Raw genomic sequence first — 18,429 nt, 5'->3', positions numbered from 1 at the left:
ATAGTTGTCCTATCCTTCTGAAGAAAAGGTACAAAAATAGACGAGAAACTTTGAGAAAGAAAAACCATCACTTGCTGGATATCACAACATATTGTAAGCTATAGTAATTTTGATAGTACGTCATTAGTTAAGGACCAAAAAAATTCTTTATACCTAGAGAATATAAATAAGTACTATAAATTTAAATAAGATAAATAATCTACTAGAAAAACATGGGTAAAGATATGAACACACTCATTACAGCAGAAGCAAAACATTAGGCCACAAGCAAAAAAGAAAGACAATCGATCTCTGTAGAAATCAGAGAAAAAATTCATATAACAAAGAGATACCATTCTTACCTATTCACTAGTAAACTTTTCAAGTTAAAAATTATCATGTATTCGTGAAAGGATAAGGAAATATGTACTTCTATAACTGCTGGTGAAATGTAAATTAGTACTTCCATTTGAAAGAACAATTAGCATCAACTATTAAAATCTAAAGTGTACATACCTCATAAATCCAAAATTAAAATTATCAGCCTACCCTTTACAAAATATACTAGTACATGTGGACAAAAAACCTGTATGAGTGTTCATCCCAGCATTAAACGTTTAAAATAGCAAAATAGTAGGAATGAACATAAATGTTTATGAAAACACAAGTATTAAATAACCATAGTATAATTATACTATAAAATGACAGGCAGCAATTAAAAATAATGGTATATATATTCATGTTACCAACTAAGCTATATGTGAAGTGAAAATGAGGTAATAGAATACCATGCTACCGTTTAAAACTTAAATTCTAATCAATGTGATGTTACATAGAAAGTAATGTGTAGGAAGACTATTATCCTAGGAAATGCTCAGATATGCTTAGTTAAAAAAATAAAACACAAAGTTATATATATATATACACACATATATATGTACACATGTATATATATATATCTGTGTGTATATATATATATCTATGATCTCAGTTTTGTTTTAAAGATTTCTACACAATAAACTCAGATATACTCATGGGGGTTGGGCGCAGGAAACCTAGAAATTTACCAAATGTTCACTGGAGAATTGGACTGCAGTAATTTTTATTTTCAAATTTCTTTCTCTTGTTATTTTCTAGATTGTTCTACAGTGGGCATGTTTTGATGCAAGTGTAGAAAACAAAACATGTTCATTTTGAAACAATGTATCTTCTGTTATTGCATTCTTGAGATACCTTTATACAGATAATGTCGAAATATCTTCTCCCCCACTTATCCCAGCCCCACTGTTCAGTTGCCTACTGAGCAGTTAGAGTCCCAGCTTTGAGTTCTCCTGGATGTGGCTTCACTTCTCCCAGTGCTGTGCTCATTAATCCCATCCTCCTGCTGGCTCAGCCCCGTCCCAGTTCCCAGACAGGCAGGGCTGAATTAAAAAGTACTAATACAAGGTCATCCCCTCCTCCATCTCTCTCCCACCCATTACTGTGTCCACCAGGATTTTTGAGCCTTGCCACTGTGGAAACAGTACTACGCTGTACTACACACTGTCTCATGTTCTTTCTGGTGTTAAACTGTTTAGGTACTTTTCACCCCTCTATATTATCAATTCATGAAGACAAATGCTATATCTTACTTATATACAGATCTAGGGCTATGTCCCTCCGACACAGTGGTTTTAGTAATTTGTAAGAAGGTATTTGGTGAACAACTGCTACATTTGTTTAACCAGAAATTTGTAGAATTTGTTCAAAGATAGAATGAGTTCAGACTTAGTTCAAGCAGCTAGCATTTATTAAGGAACTAATGAGGGCCCAGGGTTGTATAACAGGGGAATATTAGAAGAAAAAAAAATAAAATAAAATAAAAAACAAAGGTATGGCTCCTATTCTTTACACAGAATCTAAAGTAGTTGAGAACACCTAAAAAAAAAATAAAAAAGAGAATAATTACTGTTTTAGCTTCTGCCTTAACAAGCAAAACATGAATATCTTCTTGCCTGAGGTCCTGATTTCACAGATGGGCAAACTGCAATCGAGTTTGCCTGCCTAGATTCCAGACTGCTGCCAGCACCGACTTTTGCCTCCTGTCTCAACTCCATGGGCCCCAACGTGCCTGGCTCTGCTTGTCACTATTTATATGCTTGCTCACTTTGAATTATTCCCTTGGACGTAGATTCCATCCCTTTCCAGTTCATGCTGTGGGCTGGAATCTAAATGTCTTCCTTGTTCTTTTCCTAGGGTACCCTCTGTCACCTATTTTTGTACACATTCCCACAATAACTAGCTATGACTGCAATCCTAGCTTTCTGCTTCAACCTCCTTCCCCCGAGACTGAGAACATCATGGCAGGCCTCTAACTCAAACTGTAACAACCATTGCTGTTTGCTTGCCCTACATCCCTTTCCCTCTTTTTTTTTCTTAACAGAACTGCCATTCGGCTCATCTAATCCCTTCACTTTCTCCACAGCCATGCACTTCAGGAGAAACTGACCCCAAAGCATGCCTGGGCCCAGCAGGTGGATCCTGCTTAGTCTAAGCCTATCATACATGGTATTTCCTTCCCCTTTGCTTCTGACTGGATTGAACATGGCCACGTGATCCCATGCTGGCCATTAGAGGTAAGGGAAGACTTCTGGCAAAAGTTTCTCCATTTTTCTGGAAGAGACACTACTGCTGCATGGCATTGTGCTTAGAACTGTGGCAGCCATCACAGCACTGGCTGAAGATGAGGTCTGGACACAGAGGGGACAGAGTTGAGAGAAGGGCAGCGAGGGGAAGCTGAGACTAGGGCTGAGCCTGGAGCCGCCTCACCTCTTATTTCTTCTTGTTACTTTTACAAATCTTTTTCAATGTATTCCCTTTCCTCTGCTGCCAGGTTACACATAGTAAATAACATATCTCTAAAATATATATATATATATATATATATATATATATATATATATATATATATACATATATACAGGCATCTCTGTTTTATATTTCAAAGGGAAAACTTTAAAATGGGAATTTAATGGATATTTAGATTATTTTTAGTTCGAAGCTATTATGAGCAAAGCTGCTGTTAATTTTCATGGATAAGTCTTTGTGCATATGTCTTAATTTCACCTGGGAGTGGAATTGCAGCATCGTATGGTAAGAGTCTTTTTAGCATTAAGAGAAACTGACAAATTGTTTCCTAAAGTGTTACATTCCCACCAGCAAAATATGAGGGCTTCAATTGCTTCATGCCCTCTACAAACCTGGATATTGTTGGTCCTCTTAAATATACCCATTCTAGTGTTTGTACAGTGTTATCATACTACAGTTTTTAAATTTCGTTATTTGGGTGAATAACGGAGTTAAACGCTGTTTCATGTGCTCATTGGTCATCAGTATTATCTTCTTTTGTGTCTATCTCTTCATATATTTTATTCATTTTTATTTAGATTGTGTTCTTATTGCTATGCAAGAGTTCTAAAAACAATTAGAATAATTTGTCTTTTGTCAGGTATATATAAATAGAAACAGATATAAATCTAGCAAATCACGTATCTTTTGAATGGAAGTTTATTTTTTTTTAATTTTGATAGTTTAATTTTATCTTTTTCCTTTAATTTTATGATTAGTGCTTCTAGGGTCCTATCTAAGACATCCCTGCCTAACCTCAAATTACAAATATTTTTTTTCCTATATTTTCTTCTAAAAGTTTATATACTCAAAATCACAGACTGTTCTCAAAAACATTATGCTCAATGAAAGGAGATGAGTCCATGCTCTATGATTTGATTTATATCCATTTTTACAACAACAACAACAAAAACTCTAGAGACAAAAAGCAATTCAAGCAAAAGGTGAGATTTTACAGCAATGGAAATATCCCATATCTTGACTGCAGTGATGGTTACACAGATATATTTGTCCATATACAAACTTAAAATGGATATACTTTATTATATATAAAACATACCTAAATAAATTTGATTATAAAAGATTTCAATGGGAATTTGGAGCTAGAATTGTAGAAGACAGGCGACCACACAGTCTTAAGGGATAAGATTTAGAAGACAAGCAAGACTTTGCTGTATCGGAGGCAAAACCATTAACCTTGGAGTATATATAACTTCTTAAATAAATATTATCTTAATCTTGATGCATAAGTGCCATATTGTTTGTCAGAGACAGTGGTATTATTCAAACAAGCCAACTGTACATTGCCCTAGTCCCTAAAAGAAGGTAGCAACTGCCTTGTATCTCCAGTCCAGAAAGGATTCTAGGATTCTAAAAAGGAGAAGAAATAAATGATGGGGAGGTAAGAAAGGTTCCTTAGTTCTTCCTTGGTCCAGAGACTCTGTGAAGCTAAATCTACAGCTTTCTTGAGAAAGGGAAATCATATAGCACTAAAGATGATGGTGTTTCTCATGTAGCAAACAGTTTAATGTTTCAAAAGAAAAATCAAATGAGACATGGTGAGAAATAAATCATTATGCTTTGAAATTTTTAAGGACAATCAGATATGGAATTACAGAATCTAATAGGTAGAAGACATTTAATAAATAAGGTTTGGAGATTTTGAGGCTTTTTTAGTCATATAACTAATTAGTTGGTTAATTCCTGATTCAGTGTTTTTATAAAATTATAATCTCTAGCCCAATGCTCTGCACAGAGCAGGTATTTAAAAAATACCTGATCAATCAATTCATGCTAGGTAATGTGATGTAAAAAAAAAAAAACTATATAGAATGCATAATTGAATAGAAGAATAAATTTAAATGCAGACTTTTTTTTCCAGTGAGTTCTGTATATTCTTCTTTATACCATTTCTGCATATTTGAGAGGGAGAGGGAAGCATTTTTTGTTAAATAAGTCCAGAAGGTATCAATGCCTAAAAAAACAAGGAAGAAAGTACTAAAGTCTCAAGAATTGTGGGATGCCCTTTCCAAGAACTAGCTGAGGACAATTAGCTCATTCTGAGACGGTTAAGGACATTTCTATCTACTTACTGGAAGATGGAGTACTGGTATTTAACAACTGCTTTAGGCTCTATGAATTTAAGACACACTTGACATACTGAATTCTCACCAACCCTTGGCTAATCAGATGGGAACATCAGACCCCTCAGTCATTTATGGAGTCATTGTTTCTCGGTAGGCTGTGGGAGAACTGAAATGTCTCCATCAAGACTTTTTGGCTTTAGTTGGGAAACATCGAAGTGCCATAAAAAAAATTTTTTTGAATTTACTACAGATATGTGAAGACCATCATAAGCCCAATTTACACACCATGAACATGTCAAGTGTCCTATTAATTTTCTAATACTGTTTTATAGTCCTTGGGATGTCATTTTAAAAATTAATTATTTATTTTACTCCAACTTCGGCGGCATGTCCATTCATTTAATGTAGGAACATTAGAGCAAGTTAAGATATTAGCTTATTTGGAGTTCTGTCCCCATTAGGCAGCTCCCACGAGTGCTGTATTACCTGGCTCCTCCCAAAAACTCAAGGAAACAAAATAGCAAGATTCTGAGAAACCAACATCTGATTTTATATATGTTTTTTCATCAAAGATCTATCTAGTTTCAAAGGCTGTTAAGTGAAAAAAATGTACATGTATATTCATATATATGTCTATACATGGATGCTTTTAACAAGTACAACATGGATTGTATCAGCATGAGAGAAAAAAATAGAGAAAACCCCTAATTAAATACGCAGTTATACATTTTCAGCCCTATAGATGAAACAAAATTGATTCACTTTATTTTACCTTTTCTCTACCTCCACCTTGAGCACACAATGGCTTATTTCATTCCTGTTAATGAACATTATCTTCACATCTGAAAAATCACTGTCTACAAGTTATATACACAAATATAGCCTTTAAACAAAAAGGAATAAAAATGCTATTAAATTAAGCTTTATAATGTCAGACTATCACTTTGTGTCTTCTATAAGGTATTACAAATAATAATGTCAAAGACTTACAGAATGCATATTTGTGTTTGAGTTCTAATGCATCTCCAAGGTAAAAATTCACTTATGAGGAAAATAAAAATGTGTAAGAGTAGTTCATCAAAAATCACTGGTGCCTTAATATGGAACCGATGAGGAGTAATACAGTTGAAAATGTTTTATTTAGATCTGCTGAATCTTTAAAACATCGGAATATTGAGAAAAATCCCAAAATAAAAAATAAAAATGCTACAGTCCATGGTCTGTTAAACTGCTAGTTTTTGGATATACGTTCATGTTATAACTATCGTCTTTAAGATAATAAGCATGAGATCAATTGTGTATATTCACAGAACTACAAAACATATTACTTATTAATAATATTAGCATTTTATCATTTTGTAGAAAATCATAAAATTGTGTCCATCTATTTAAAATGGATTAAATATGAGCACTATAAATACTGACATTTGTTACCTGCAGGTAAAATCTTCTGGAAATCATTTTTGATAAAATAACTCAATCATATCACTTATACTGTTAGATAAATATTTCATGGATATACATGTTTCAGAATAATGAACCCAATCGAAAATAAAGGTGTACCAACAGATGTAGCCAGCAAGCAACTGCCACCCCACACTAGAAGACATTTAACTTCCTTACTGCACATTCCCAGATAGATCCTCTTTTATCATCCCACCTTAATCTCCCAGTAAAACAAGTAAAGAGTATAAACTATTTAGAATCATTAATGATCTGAATACACAAAAAAAGGGGCCTGTGATAATTAGGAAAAGTCAACAACAAAGTAAAAATAAAGTTACTAGAAATACAATTACCCTAACAATTACTGACTTCATATATGTCAAAGTAAAATAATCCTTGTTATTATGCTCCATGATTCAGTCCTGAAATATTCATGGGTTAAGGCAAAATAAAAGAGAGTTGTAATAATCATATTATCATAATATTAAATCTTTGTTGTTTAGAAAAGTAAAGTTTTCTTTAAGCCTTCAAGTTTAGAGAAAAGGATTAAAACAATACACTGGGTCCTCCTTGTGACACAGACCTTGGATTCTGTGTTTTGGGTTGGGGCTTTGGGTGAGACAAAGAATTAAAACAAGCTCTCCTGGGTAGCTGAACATTCTAAGATAAAATGGACCCCACACAACCAGTCTTATCCTAACTGATAGTGTAATTACTCTGACTGTATGCCCAGTACCTTTTAATACACTCACCAGCATGCCAAACATCCCAGTGAACAGTCCTCCCAAACACAGCAGGCTTCTCTCTGCTTTTCCAGCTGTGGTACCCATCCTGCATGAAATTCTTCCCAGAAGTCTCTGTCCAAGCTCCAGTACACTCCTGAATATAATCTTTCCCTGGCTACGGAAACATCTGTCCTCTTTGGAATTCCTCTAACACTTACTTGCTCTTCATTTCTTTCCAGTACATAATCATATATTGTCTTTGATTGTTTATAACTGTTTCTCCTAATTACAATTATGTTTACTTAGTAAATGCTTCGTTTGTACCAAGTAGTATATTTAACACATTTAACTCTTAAAGCAATCCCATGAATCAGACTCTCCCCATTTTGCACATGAGGAAGAACACTTAAAACAGAACATGAGGGCACAACACTCTACCACTTAAGTAGAACGAGCACTCAAATCTAAGGCTTTCTCCAAAGATCTCCTCAAATGCCACTGTGAAATACTACCTCATGCAAATGAATGTCCTCCTCAACTAGACTGTAAACTAAGGTCAAACAGAGTGTCTTTTTCTTCTTTTGATAACCTCATACCACTTAGCATAGGGTTGGGCAGGTTTTAAGAACTCTGAGGAAGGGAAGCACAGAGAATTTTCCAGAATATTTTCTACAAGGTACATAAAATGTTCTGTTGGGGCTTTATCTGTTCCTTACATCTTTAAAGGTCCAGTCAAGTAAAGGCAGAAAAGAAATTCTTCAGAAGTTGGTCTTTATATGGAAACTGGATTACAGTCAGAGGGGCAGGCTGCTTTTATAAGACACTAACTCCTCTACTATTTCATATTTTATTAATTTTACTCAAGTTTCTCAAAATCTTGCTGTAAACAACTGTTATTTTGTTTTCTATTCCTTAATAACCTTGTATATTTTGTCCTCACTAAGTGGATAAACATTTACAAAGGAAACAAGTACAAGGTACTTTTCTTTCCCTAGTAAGCACAGTATTAAAAACTGAAGCATACACCCACATCACTCTGTGTAGCAAAACTGCAATAGAGAAAGAGCAGGGCTGACGGGGGCTGCCTCTTCCCCATACTCATGTCTAGGAAGCCCCACCAAGAAAGCAGGAGATCTGTTGGGAGGGAAAAGTCATCTGAAAGTAAATCAGGATAGAATTAACTGATTATATTCATATATGATTACTAATGAAGTTTTAGTTTAGCTAGCTTCATGGCATTCCAGGAAAACATCAACAACAACACATACCCCTATCTACAATTGTGTTCATTATTAGGTAATGTAACCATTTCACATACAGACAAGGTTGACTGCAATTCTGCATCATGATGTTGGTAACACTCATAATTCAACTAAACTTCTCCCATATGGCTTAAGAGTCAGCCAAGCCATTAATGGAATTGCATTCCGACCAAGGGGAATTAGGGATGGTCCATCATTCTCAGTATCACACACTTCCCCAAAACTGATTCAAATGATTAACTGTATCAGCTCTTCATCAAATCAGAACTCAGTCACTTGCAAAGGTAATTCTCTTCATCTCAACTTCTACTTCACATTCTCATAATGCAAAAGTGTACTTTGCACCACTAGCATATAATAATTTAAATGAAAAGAAAAAAAAAAACAACAACAATAATTTGCTCCATAGCATAGTTTCTTGTTGGCAGCTTCATTGACTCTGCCATTAATTTCAGTTCCTCCCCACATACTCATTAAACATAAAACATAGCTTTATACAGATATTAAGATACAGGGGCATTGTTGTTTAAAACAGGGCAAAATACAGGCTTCTAAAGAATCCGTTTCTGATTTATATTTATACCATCTGTGGGACCTTTCTAAGGCATGGCTGTCTCACCATATATAAATAAACTTTTCAGCAGCAATGCTTGCAAAAAGAAAAACTGCCAAATTACTATCAATACAGATAACAGAAAGGGTTACAGTGTAAGCTAAAGAAAGCAAAGTGAAATATATCATTTGGTGGAAATGAGTGGTGCAAAAGCAACTGAAATTTTAAATTGTTGATAATGGTTCCAGAGCTAATTCAACTTTTCCATTGGTGTAAACCACAAAGAAACTCACACAGTATGCTTCCCTTCAAACATCTTCACAATTCCTGTCAGTCGGATGAGAGGGGGTAAGGGTGTCTGCTAAAGGCTTTAACGCAGCTAACACTTTAAAAATGGTAAATTTATAATCCTGTGGAGTACAAACTCATTACTCCAAAAACTGTCTATCCATTGTCCTCCTTTAGCAGTTAACCCATGATGAACAAAAGCACATCTCTTCCACCCTTCTGCTCCCTATTTTCCCAAGTCAGTCTACCTTAGTGTTTTGTGTGCTGATGAAAACATTCCATAAATAATACTGTGGTGCACACGCATCAAAGTTTAGAGAGTTTCTGCTTTTGAAGTAGATAGTGACAGGACTAAGGACACATGGGTTCAATTCCAAGCCAAATATTAGGCGGGTGGTTTGAAAATATCAGTCCAAAGGGGCCTAGGGGAAAAGGACAGGAGCATCCATGCCACCACCCTCCTCTCCCCTCCCCTCTTCTTCTCTTATTCTCTTCCTCTCTTCTTTCCTTGTGGCTTCTCACAGAGACAATCAAAGCAAGAAAAGCTGGATTTTAAATTAGTGAGACACACACTGGGACTATGTAATTCCCAGGAGGAAAAAAGAAACTGCCAAAGAGGGGTGTGGGGAGTTGTTGGCAACACGTCTAAGTGACAGCCCTCCCCACCCCCACCGTAATACAGCACACATCCATAGATTCTTCCTCGACCCTCTTCTCCTTCCAGTTCTACTCAGTCCAACTTGACCCTTAATCCAAATAATTCAAGGACCTGGAGGGTATCCGCTGTGCAAGAGTGTGTCCCTCAGTATACGTGCCCAATTTTCTGGAAGCCCCAGAATCCGGACAGTTTCGCAGGCAAGGGATCCCCCACCGGGGAAGGGGTGAAGAAAGGGGAGAAAAATAAAAATAAAATAAAAATTTTAAAAAGAGGTTAGACAAGAGAAAAGGGATGCAGAGCTGTGCTCTAGGACGAGTAGCTAAAAGGAAAATAGGGAAGAAAGAAAGGGTGGGAAGGAAGTGGGGCTGCGAGAGAGGAAGAAAAGGATGAAAGAAAGGCTGGAAGGGAGAAAGGAGGGGAGAAGAGAGAGGGATGTTGGGAAGGATGAGGGCGGGAGGGTTGGGGAGCAGGAAGGGAGGGGAGGATGAAGAGGATGGGAGGGAGATGAGGAGGGAGGGAGCCAGGCAAGGATGGAGGATGCTCTGCCCGGGACTCACCTCTTTGGGTCGGTGGGAGTTTCTCGCCTCCTCCTCTGTCTCGCCGGTTCCTAGCAGCTGGAGGGGTAATCACAGAAAGGCTGGAGAGGCGGCGGCTGGGACGAGGGCAGCAGCTGCTGCAGCCGCCTCTGGCCGAGGTGCGGTGCCTCCTGCTCCGCCCGCCAGCCCGGGTCTCCGCCTCACTCGGGGCTGGAAGCGAAGCCGCTCCCCCCTCCCCCCGCCCGCCCCGCGTCCAGCCCTAGCGCGAGCGGCAGCGGCCCGGATCGCCGCTAGGGGAGGCGGTCAGTGCGCAGGCGCGGCCGCTCGCTCGCTCGCGCGCCCCCGCGGCCCCCGCGGCTCCGCGGGGCAGAGGGAGGCACCCGGTGGGATGGCGCGGGCGCGCACGGCCTAGGGAGCGCCGAGCGGGCGGGGCGGGGGCGGAGCTGGGGAGGCGAGGCCGTTTCCCCGCCGCAGGTGGGGGGAGGGGACGATGGAGAAGGGGCACCGCCGGAGGGCGCAGGTGCCGTGTCCATGACAACGCGTTACCCTGCGGGCGGGGATTCGGACCTGAGCCGCCCGGAGCCACCAGGGCTCGGACCCTCAGTGCGGGAGAGGTCCTGGTGGAGAGAAAGGGACCAGGGTAACAGAGTAGGAAGAAGGGGTGAGCCGGAGAGGTAACAGACACGTGGCAAGAGGAGGGCAGGCTCCCAGTGCAGCGAAGGTAATGAGTGACTGACGCGAGAGGAAGGTTTGTTGGGACCTAAAATCCCAAGAGAAAGAGGATTGGACTTTTAAAGAACCTAGAAGACGATGGAAGTGTTAAAACAAAACATTTGCTCATTTAACAAGTCTTTGTTGAGTACTCTCTGTGGTAGACATGATTCTTTTATTGATTCCAAGAATATTACTGAGCCCCTAATTTGTATCAGGCACTCTACTAAGGCATTTTGAGTATCAAAAAAAATGTTTAATGTCCACGTTTGTCCTCGACGAGATTACACTTTAGTTGGGGAACTTACATAGTGACTGCAGGGGGTATATGCTCTACCCACTACCATCAACCGGGGCTGATGGTGATGGAATGTAACTGTTACAGAAACGCTAGAAGGGAAGAGGTGCACAGCTACATCCAATGTGAGGCATAAGTTACAGTTATCTTTGTTCTGCTACAGTACCAAGTGACATTTTTTTTAATCAAGGGAGAAAAATAAAGACAAAGAAAACCTATGGCAGTTTGGTTCGACATAAGCGATGCTGTGTTCACAACATGCTGCCTGTCTGCTGGTATCCTCGCCCACCAGCAGCATCAATATGTTTTCTCATGCCAACACTTGCACGGCTCTCTATATCTTGGTGCACGCATTTTTTACCCTCCTTCATTGGCTATGTCGGCTACATCACCCTCTGGTTCCCAAGCTGGCACCAGCAATTGTTTAAAAATTATGTCAAACTAAGTGTCTTATTTTCTCCAGGCAATGATATAAGAGCTTTACCTCTGTCCGTTCCTCTTTCTCTTCCAATAGCTTCTTGCTTTACTTTTCCTTGTCACCACCACTTTGCCAATTTGAAAATTCCTAGGAGAAAATAGGAGTCACCAGAGGTAGGCTTGAGAAAAACCTTCTTAGCCCACAACGATGTTTCAGTACCATGGACAGTGACAGAGACCGCTCCTCCCACAAAGCTTTTTCTTAGGCTCAGACTATAGAATCCGGAGAGACGCCAAAGAAGGTACAGTATGTGCTTCAAGAATAAAATGCTGAGAGTCGAATGATTTGTGTATGCCAAAAGATATGAACATAGTGCAATAAGATAAGAGCACACCGGGGGCTGGAGTAGGTTGAAAGGAAGTAGACCTTTCAGCCAGACTTTGAGGAAAAAATTTAGGGAAGTATCACAGGGCTCCAAAGTGGTAAGAAGGGAGTAGTTTTGCCAGGGAGGCACTTGAATATAAATAAGGATATTTCATTCCACCGCTACACAGTATCTTCCTGGAGACAGAGGACACCTCTAATTTTAAATGGTCAAAGAATATAGAAAAGGTAGTCTGTTAAATGAGAGAGAATATTCTCAAGGATTGACTTTTTGTTTTTTAATTTTTTTATTTTTTGTTATCACTGTGATTTTTCATTCTTTAGTTAGACCAATTGCTGTCTTGTTTAAATGACCCTCTTTTTCGTTCTGTAGTGATTTTAAAAACCTTTAAAAGTCACTTTAAAAATATGTGTAAGGTTTTTGTCCATGCAACTGCTTTAAATTGTAGTTAATAAAAAATAACACATAAAAGCCATTCCTTATTTCTCAGACTCTTGGCCTCACTCACTCTTCCTTCAAAATGCACCAAACTATTTTCTGTCAATTAGATAATGGTAATAAATTACTCAGGCAATGTATTTAAGTCACTAGCAAACAAATGACAGCTGAGATTTTTGTTCTCTGCCTCCAAATAATTTACTAACTCTTGCGTTTTGGATAAATGGAAATTGCAACTCCTAGCTACCCTATGGAAACGTCCAAATTGAGTATTATTTTAGCCATATTTATTTATCTGATAATAGTCTAAATATCCTTGTATAAATTGTGGCTATCATTGGATACTGAAAAGCTATCATTTTATTTGTTCCCATTCTAAACTAAGGGGATAATTTTTTATCTTTATTTCTTTAGTTTTGAGAATGTTTGTGACTCTAGCTGTTTTCATTTTTCTTGATTTAAGTATTGTCTTTTGTTTCAATGACATAAACCTGTACAACCCTCTGAAAAACAAGCAGTTTTCCCCTTCTCTATTTATAGTAAAGATTTATGCCAACATAAGCAAAAAATTTTTTTGAAAAAGTATCGTTAAAAGTACATTATTGTAGGGGACAGAGTGAAAAAGGTAAAAGGATGAAGAAGCACAAATTCGTAGTTACAGAACAGTCACGGGGATGTGGAGTACAGTATAGGAAATATAGGCAATAATATTGTAATGGATATATACAGTGCCAGGTGGGTACTAGAGTAACTGGGGGAATCACTTTATAAATTAGATAAATGCCTAACCGTGGTGTTGTATACCTGAAACTGATTTTTAAAAAGTATATGATTATATGCAAATTACAAAATGAAATTGAATTAAAATACAATTTAATCTGCAATAATATGACATCTAGATTTTTAGATACCAAACCAATACTAGCAATCCTACATAGAATTATAAGTAGTGCTTATACAGTTAAATGTCAGGTGTTTGCAAACTGGAACCCTCTTTCAGTCTGTCAGCTTCTGAAATTTTTCTATCAAATCCTCCTGAGCAATTCATTTTTTAATGTAGACTTTATATTTTATAGCAGTTTTAGGTTCACAGCAATTGAACAGAAAGTACAGAGAGTTTCCATGTACCCAGGCCTAATCTCCCCCACTATTGACATTCTGCACCATGGTGATACTTTTATTAAAACCAATGAACCTAAATTGACACATCGTTATTACTCAAAGTCTATAGTGTGCACTAAGGTTCACTCTTGTCCATTCTATGGGTTTTTACAAATGTATAAATGATATGTAACCACCATTGTAGTATCATAAGAATGATTTCACTGACCTGAAAGCCTTCTGTGCTCTCCTCCCATTTATCCTTCCCACCCTCTAAATCCATAGCAACCACTGATCTTTTTACTGTATCTATAATTTTGCCTTTTCCAGAATGTCATACAGTAGGAATCACACAGTACATACCCTCCCCAGGTTAGTTTTTTTCACTTAGTAATATGTATCTAAGTTCCCTCTATGTCTTTTCATGACTTAGCTTAATTCTTTTTATTCCATTGTCTGGATGTACCACAGTTTGCTTATTCATTCTCCTACTAAAGAACAGTTTGGCTGCTTCCAACTTTTGGCAATTATAAATAAATATAATATAGAATTTTCACTTTTTAAGGACCTCTTAAATACATCAGACCCTGTCACAGTATTTGCTACATGTGTGTAGTACCCCAGGATTTCTTCTTACATGACTGAGCTTATTCTCACAAATATAACAACAGATTCCTTCTCTCTTGCCTAAAATAATATCAGCCAAAGAAACTCTCACTTTAGTTGTTTTTATTTATTCTTTTAATTATATATATAATTAAATAGCTTTTCTTAGAATTCTTGTTTTTTACTTATTCTATCAACTCTAACTTTCTTTTTTTAAGTATATTTATCATTTGTGTCCTAAAATAATCATGTGTGTATAATATAAATATAAATATATATATATAATTTTTATATCTGCGAGTAAATATAGTGGGTGTAAAATTTCTTCTTTTTGCACTTTGAAACATTTTGATCATAACATTACATAGGAAGAATGTGATAGGCAGAATAATGGACCACTTAAGATTTCATACTTCATTCTCTTGAACCTGTGAATGTTATGTAACATGGCAGAAGGAGCTTTGCTGATATGATGTGGGTTACCGAATTTGAGAAAGGGAGATTATCCTGGATTATCCAATGGGCTCTGTATAATCACATGTGCTCTTAAAAGTAGAGAATTTGTCCTTGGATAGCGTCAAGAGATTTATCAGAGAGATGAAGCAGATGGAGGAGAGTCAGAGAGAGTCCAAGCATGAGAATGAATTGAATGTTCTGCTGGCTTTGAAAGGGGTCATAAACCAGGGAATGAGGGCAGCTTCTAGAGGCTGAGAGCAACCCCTGGCCGATAGTCAGCAAGGAGACAGACCTGAGTCCTACAACCACATGGGAATGAATTCTGCCAACAACCTGAACATGCCTAGGAATGAATTGTTCACTAGAGCCTCCAGAAAGGAACTTAGCCCTGCCAACACTTTGATATTGGTCTTGTGAGAGTCTTAGCAGAGAAACCGGCTAACCCACTAGACTTCTGAAATACAGAACTGTGAGATAATAAATTTGTTTTGTTTTGTTTTAAGCTGTTAAATTTTGGGGAGATTTGTTAAGGCAGTGATAGAGAACTAATGCATCCAACTTCATTGGATGGCACCTATGAGTGCCTTAAATATCCAGTATTACCATATTCTAGTTTGTGACATTGGGAAAATTACTTAATGTTTATGAAACTTAATTTCACAATCTATAAAGTGGTGGCAATTTTTATCTATCTTCCTGACTTCATGTGAGAAATAAATGAAATAATATATCTCAAGTTTCTAACATAAATGTACTCTTCCTTTAATTAATGTGTATAGTATTAATAAGTAAACGAATTGAACATTAAAATAAAAATTATTACTTGGTAAATTTTGGCCATTTAGAATCTGTTACCATCATCTTCTATTTCTAAATTATCTTTTAAAAAAAGAAAAAAAGATAACCTGCTATATGTCCTCTCACGCTAAATATGTCACTCTCATCTTCAGGTTTCCTAATAGACCCATTTTCCTTTAGAGTAAGCTGGATCTACTGTTTAATAAATTTTAAAATTATATCATTTTGCTCTCAACTGTTACCTTGGAACAGCATTTTTCAAACTCTGTTCTAAAGAGGACTAATTTTGGTCTGAATTTTTTCAATAGTGGGTAAGTGCAACCCATATCAGGGAAGTCTAAAAGTTGTCTCAGTGAGGCTAAGCTAGATCCTGGGGGTCATCAAAAATATTAATCATAATGAAGGTTCTGACTGGCCTTCTGCTCGTATATGAACAAAGTACTATGACCACAAGAATAAGATTCTCTAGTTTATATTCCCACTCCCGTGATCACATATAGAAGGAGGAACAATTACCAAAAAGGCTTGGAGGATAGGTGTGGGAAAGCATCCTGTACAAACAAAAATGACAGCTGCCCAGTTCATCACTGTGAAGTTATTTTAAAAGTGATTTTCACCACCAAATTTTGCTGGTGAATACTAGGTAAAATGCAAGCTAAAGGTTTCCTTCATGAATACTTAGACTATGATAACATGCCTGAAGTTTATGAGAAAGATATCATATGTATTGTTTCTCAAACTTATTTGTGACCCTCTGGCCCAAAGCATTTCTGTGAGCAGATTTCAAAGGAACATACTTGGGGAAAAGCTGACCTAAGTTTCCACCTTACTCTAGTGTTGTTTGATTCTCACAGCTTATTAATGAGCTTATTTCTGTTCTTCCTTGATTTAAAAAATGTCTGATCCTCACTGCTATTATTATTCATATCAAAGAATATATAATTTTAGAATTCAAAGAAACTTTAGCATAATCTTTTCTAACCAGCTTCTTTATCTGGAGGATGAGGAAACTGAAACTCAATGTGTTTTTTATCCCCAGATCACAAAGCACATGGGCTAGCTTATGCTGAGGTAACGGACAGCCCCCAAATCTCATAGGGTTATGCAGTAGTTTTGTTTTATATCATTCTCTTTCTGAGACTCAATCTAACCACCCAGCCATTATCTGGGATCAAATCCATCATCACTGCAGGGAAAAGAAAGCAATGAATTAGTCTGGCCCAGGAGTAACTTGTATACTGGATCTCAACTAGTCACACAGCCTACATAACGACAAGGGGCTTTAAAGTACACAACTACCATGTGCAAGGAAATTGAAATATTGGATAAACAGTCCTGATTCACACAGTGAAAAAAATGTCATAATAGGATTTTCTGGCTGACTTCTCTCTACCACTTTTGATTTCAAAATATGATTTAATGATGCATGATCATATTACTTACTAAATATTTGCTAGTGATAAGATCTGTACTAACAGTATTCCACATATTAACTATTGAGGAGATTACTAATATTATCTATATTTTTAAGATGCAAATATGAAACACGGAGTTTCTTAATAATGGCTGTTCCCTGACTGTAACACAAAAGACACCTCTTATGTTTTAGGCTCTGGGTATAATTCTTGCACCAGATCGTAGAGTTGCTGGATTGTGAAGATGAGTTTCTAATCAATGCAGTCTGGCTCTAGGATCCACAGCCCTCTCCCACCTTCCTACTGATAGACGGAAAAGAACTTCCCACGAGTCAAAACACTAGTTCTTCCTTCAGCTCTGAGGTGGCTGAAGCAATTTTATTTCTTTATTAACTCATAACACATACACCAAAACATGTACCAAATGAGATTTAGGAATTTAAAATATAGAATACCAAATGCACCATCAAACAAAGAAGATTTAAACAACCTGAAACGTCTACAATCTTTACTCTATATACAAATGTACTCACATGCACACATTCCTTTCCCATAACATTTTGTTTGAAAGAGTGGTCTGATGATTAAAACATATAAATGCCCCTGAATAAGCAAATCTCCAATTCTACAAATACTAGTGTCCAAGTGTCTGTTTGCATTGCGTATTAATAATAATAATAATAATAATAATAATGTCCTATTCAGAACAAATATTTGAAAGCTTTGGCAAGTTGATTCATTCATCCATTCAAGAAACTTTTAACACTTGTCTGTTAGGTGACAGTCACAATTTTCAATGTTAGTTATTTAGATAAAAGACACAGTTTATGCCATCAATGGCCTCATAATTTAATGAAGCAAAATGACAAGTAAAGAGAAGATACAATGTAATGAGAGCTTACTGTTTATTGTTCATCTTCCACTCATTCCTCTCTTTTCCCATTCTAACAGCTGCACCTCTCCCCCATGCAGTCCAGGTGCTCTAGGCTGAGGTTAGCCTCACCTTTGGCTTCAGACTAGGCTTGGTCTAAGGGGAATATCATCGACCTGTCACAGATATTGATTCGAAAGTTCGGCCCTAATCTTCTTGTCCCATTTCATTCTCTGGCCATAGGGTTCGATTTAGAAATTGACAGAGGAGGGAATGTGCACATATCAAACAAAAAGAGAAGTTTTCAGTGGCTTTTCAATAAAACTAATATAAGTGTCCACTTTTCACTGAATTTTAAATCGCATAGTAAGGAAATGACACAGTTTTTTTTTAATGATTATATCATTCCAGGTCCAGGTAGGAAAAAATAAACTACTACAGATGGTTCATAAAATTTAATACAGGGAATTGACTCCACAAGTATGGGAAATATTGAGAGAATGAAAGAAAGA

General features: G+C 37.2%; 1 protein-coding gene across 5 annotated transcripts in view; it reads right to left on the bottom strand.

The window, feature by feature from the left end:
• CTNNA2 (catenin alpha 2) overlaps window positions 1-10,642 on the bottom strand; it is a 967,153-nt gene extending 956,511 nt beyond the window's left edge. For 3 of the 5 annotated variants that reach the window (XM_016123443.2, XM_016123447.2, XM_016123448.2), the window contains exon 1: window positions 10,442-10,622. The gene's annotated coding sequence lies outside the window, so the exon portion shown is untranslated. Of the gene's footprint in view, window positions 1-9,995; window positions 10,293-10,441 lie in introns of those variants that run through there. The other 2 variants (XM_016123449.2, XM_016123444.2) reach the window with 2 other exon arrangements.
• Between the last annotated feature and the right edge of the window lie 7,787 nt (window positions 10,643-18,429).

The sequence above is a fragment of the Rousettus aegyptiacus genome, unplaced genomic scaffold (assembly GCF_014176215.1).
Source record: "Rousettus aegyptiacus isolate mRouAeg1 unplaced genomic scaffold, mRouAeg1.p scaffold_m13_p_7, whole genome shotgun sequence".
NCBI lineage: Eukaryota > Metazoa > Chordata > Mammalia > Chiroptera > Pteropodidae > Rousettus > Rousettus aegyptiacus.
The sequence above is the reverse complement of the archived record's forward strand: the minus strand, read 5'-3'. Positions and strand labels throughout refer to the sequence as shown.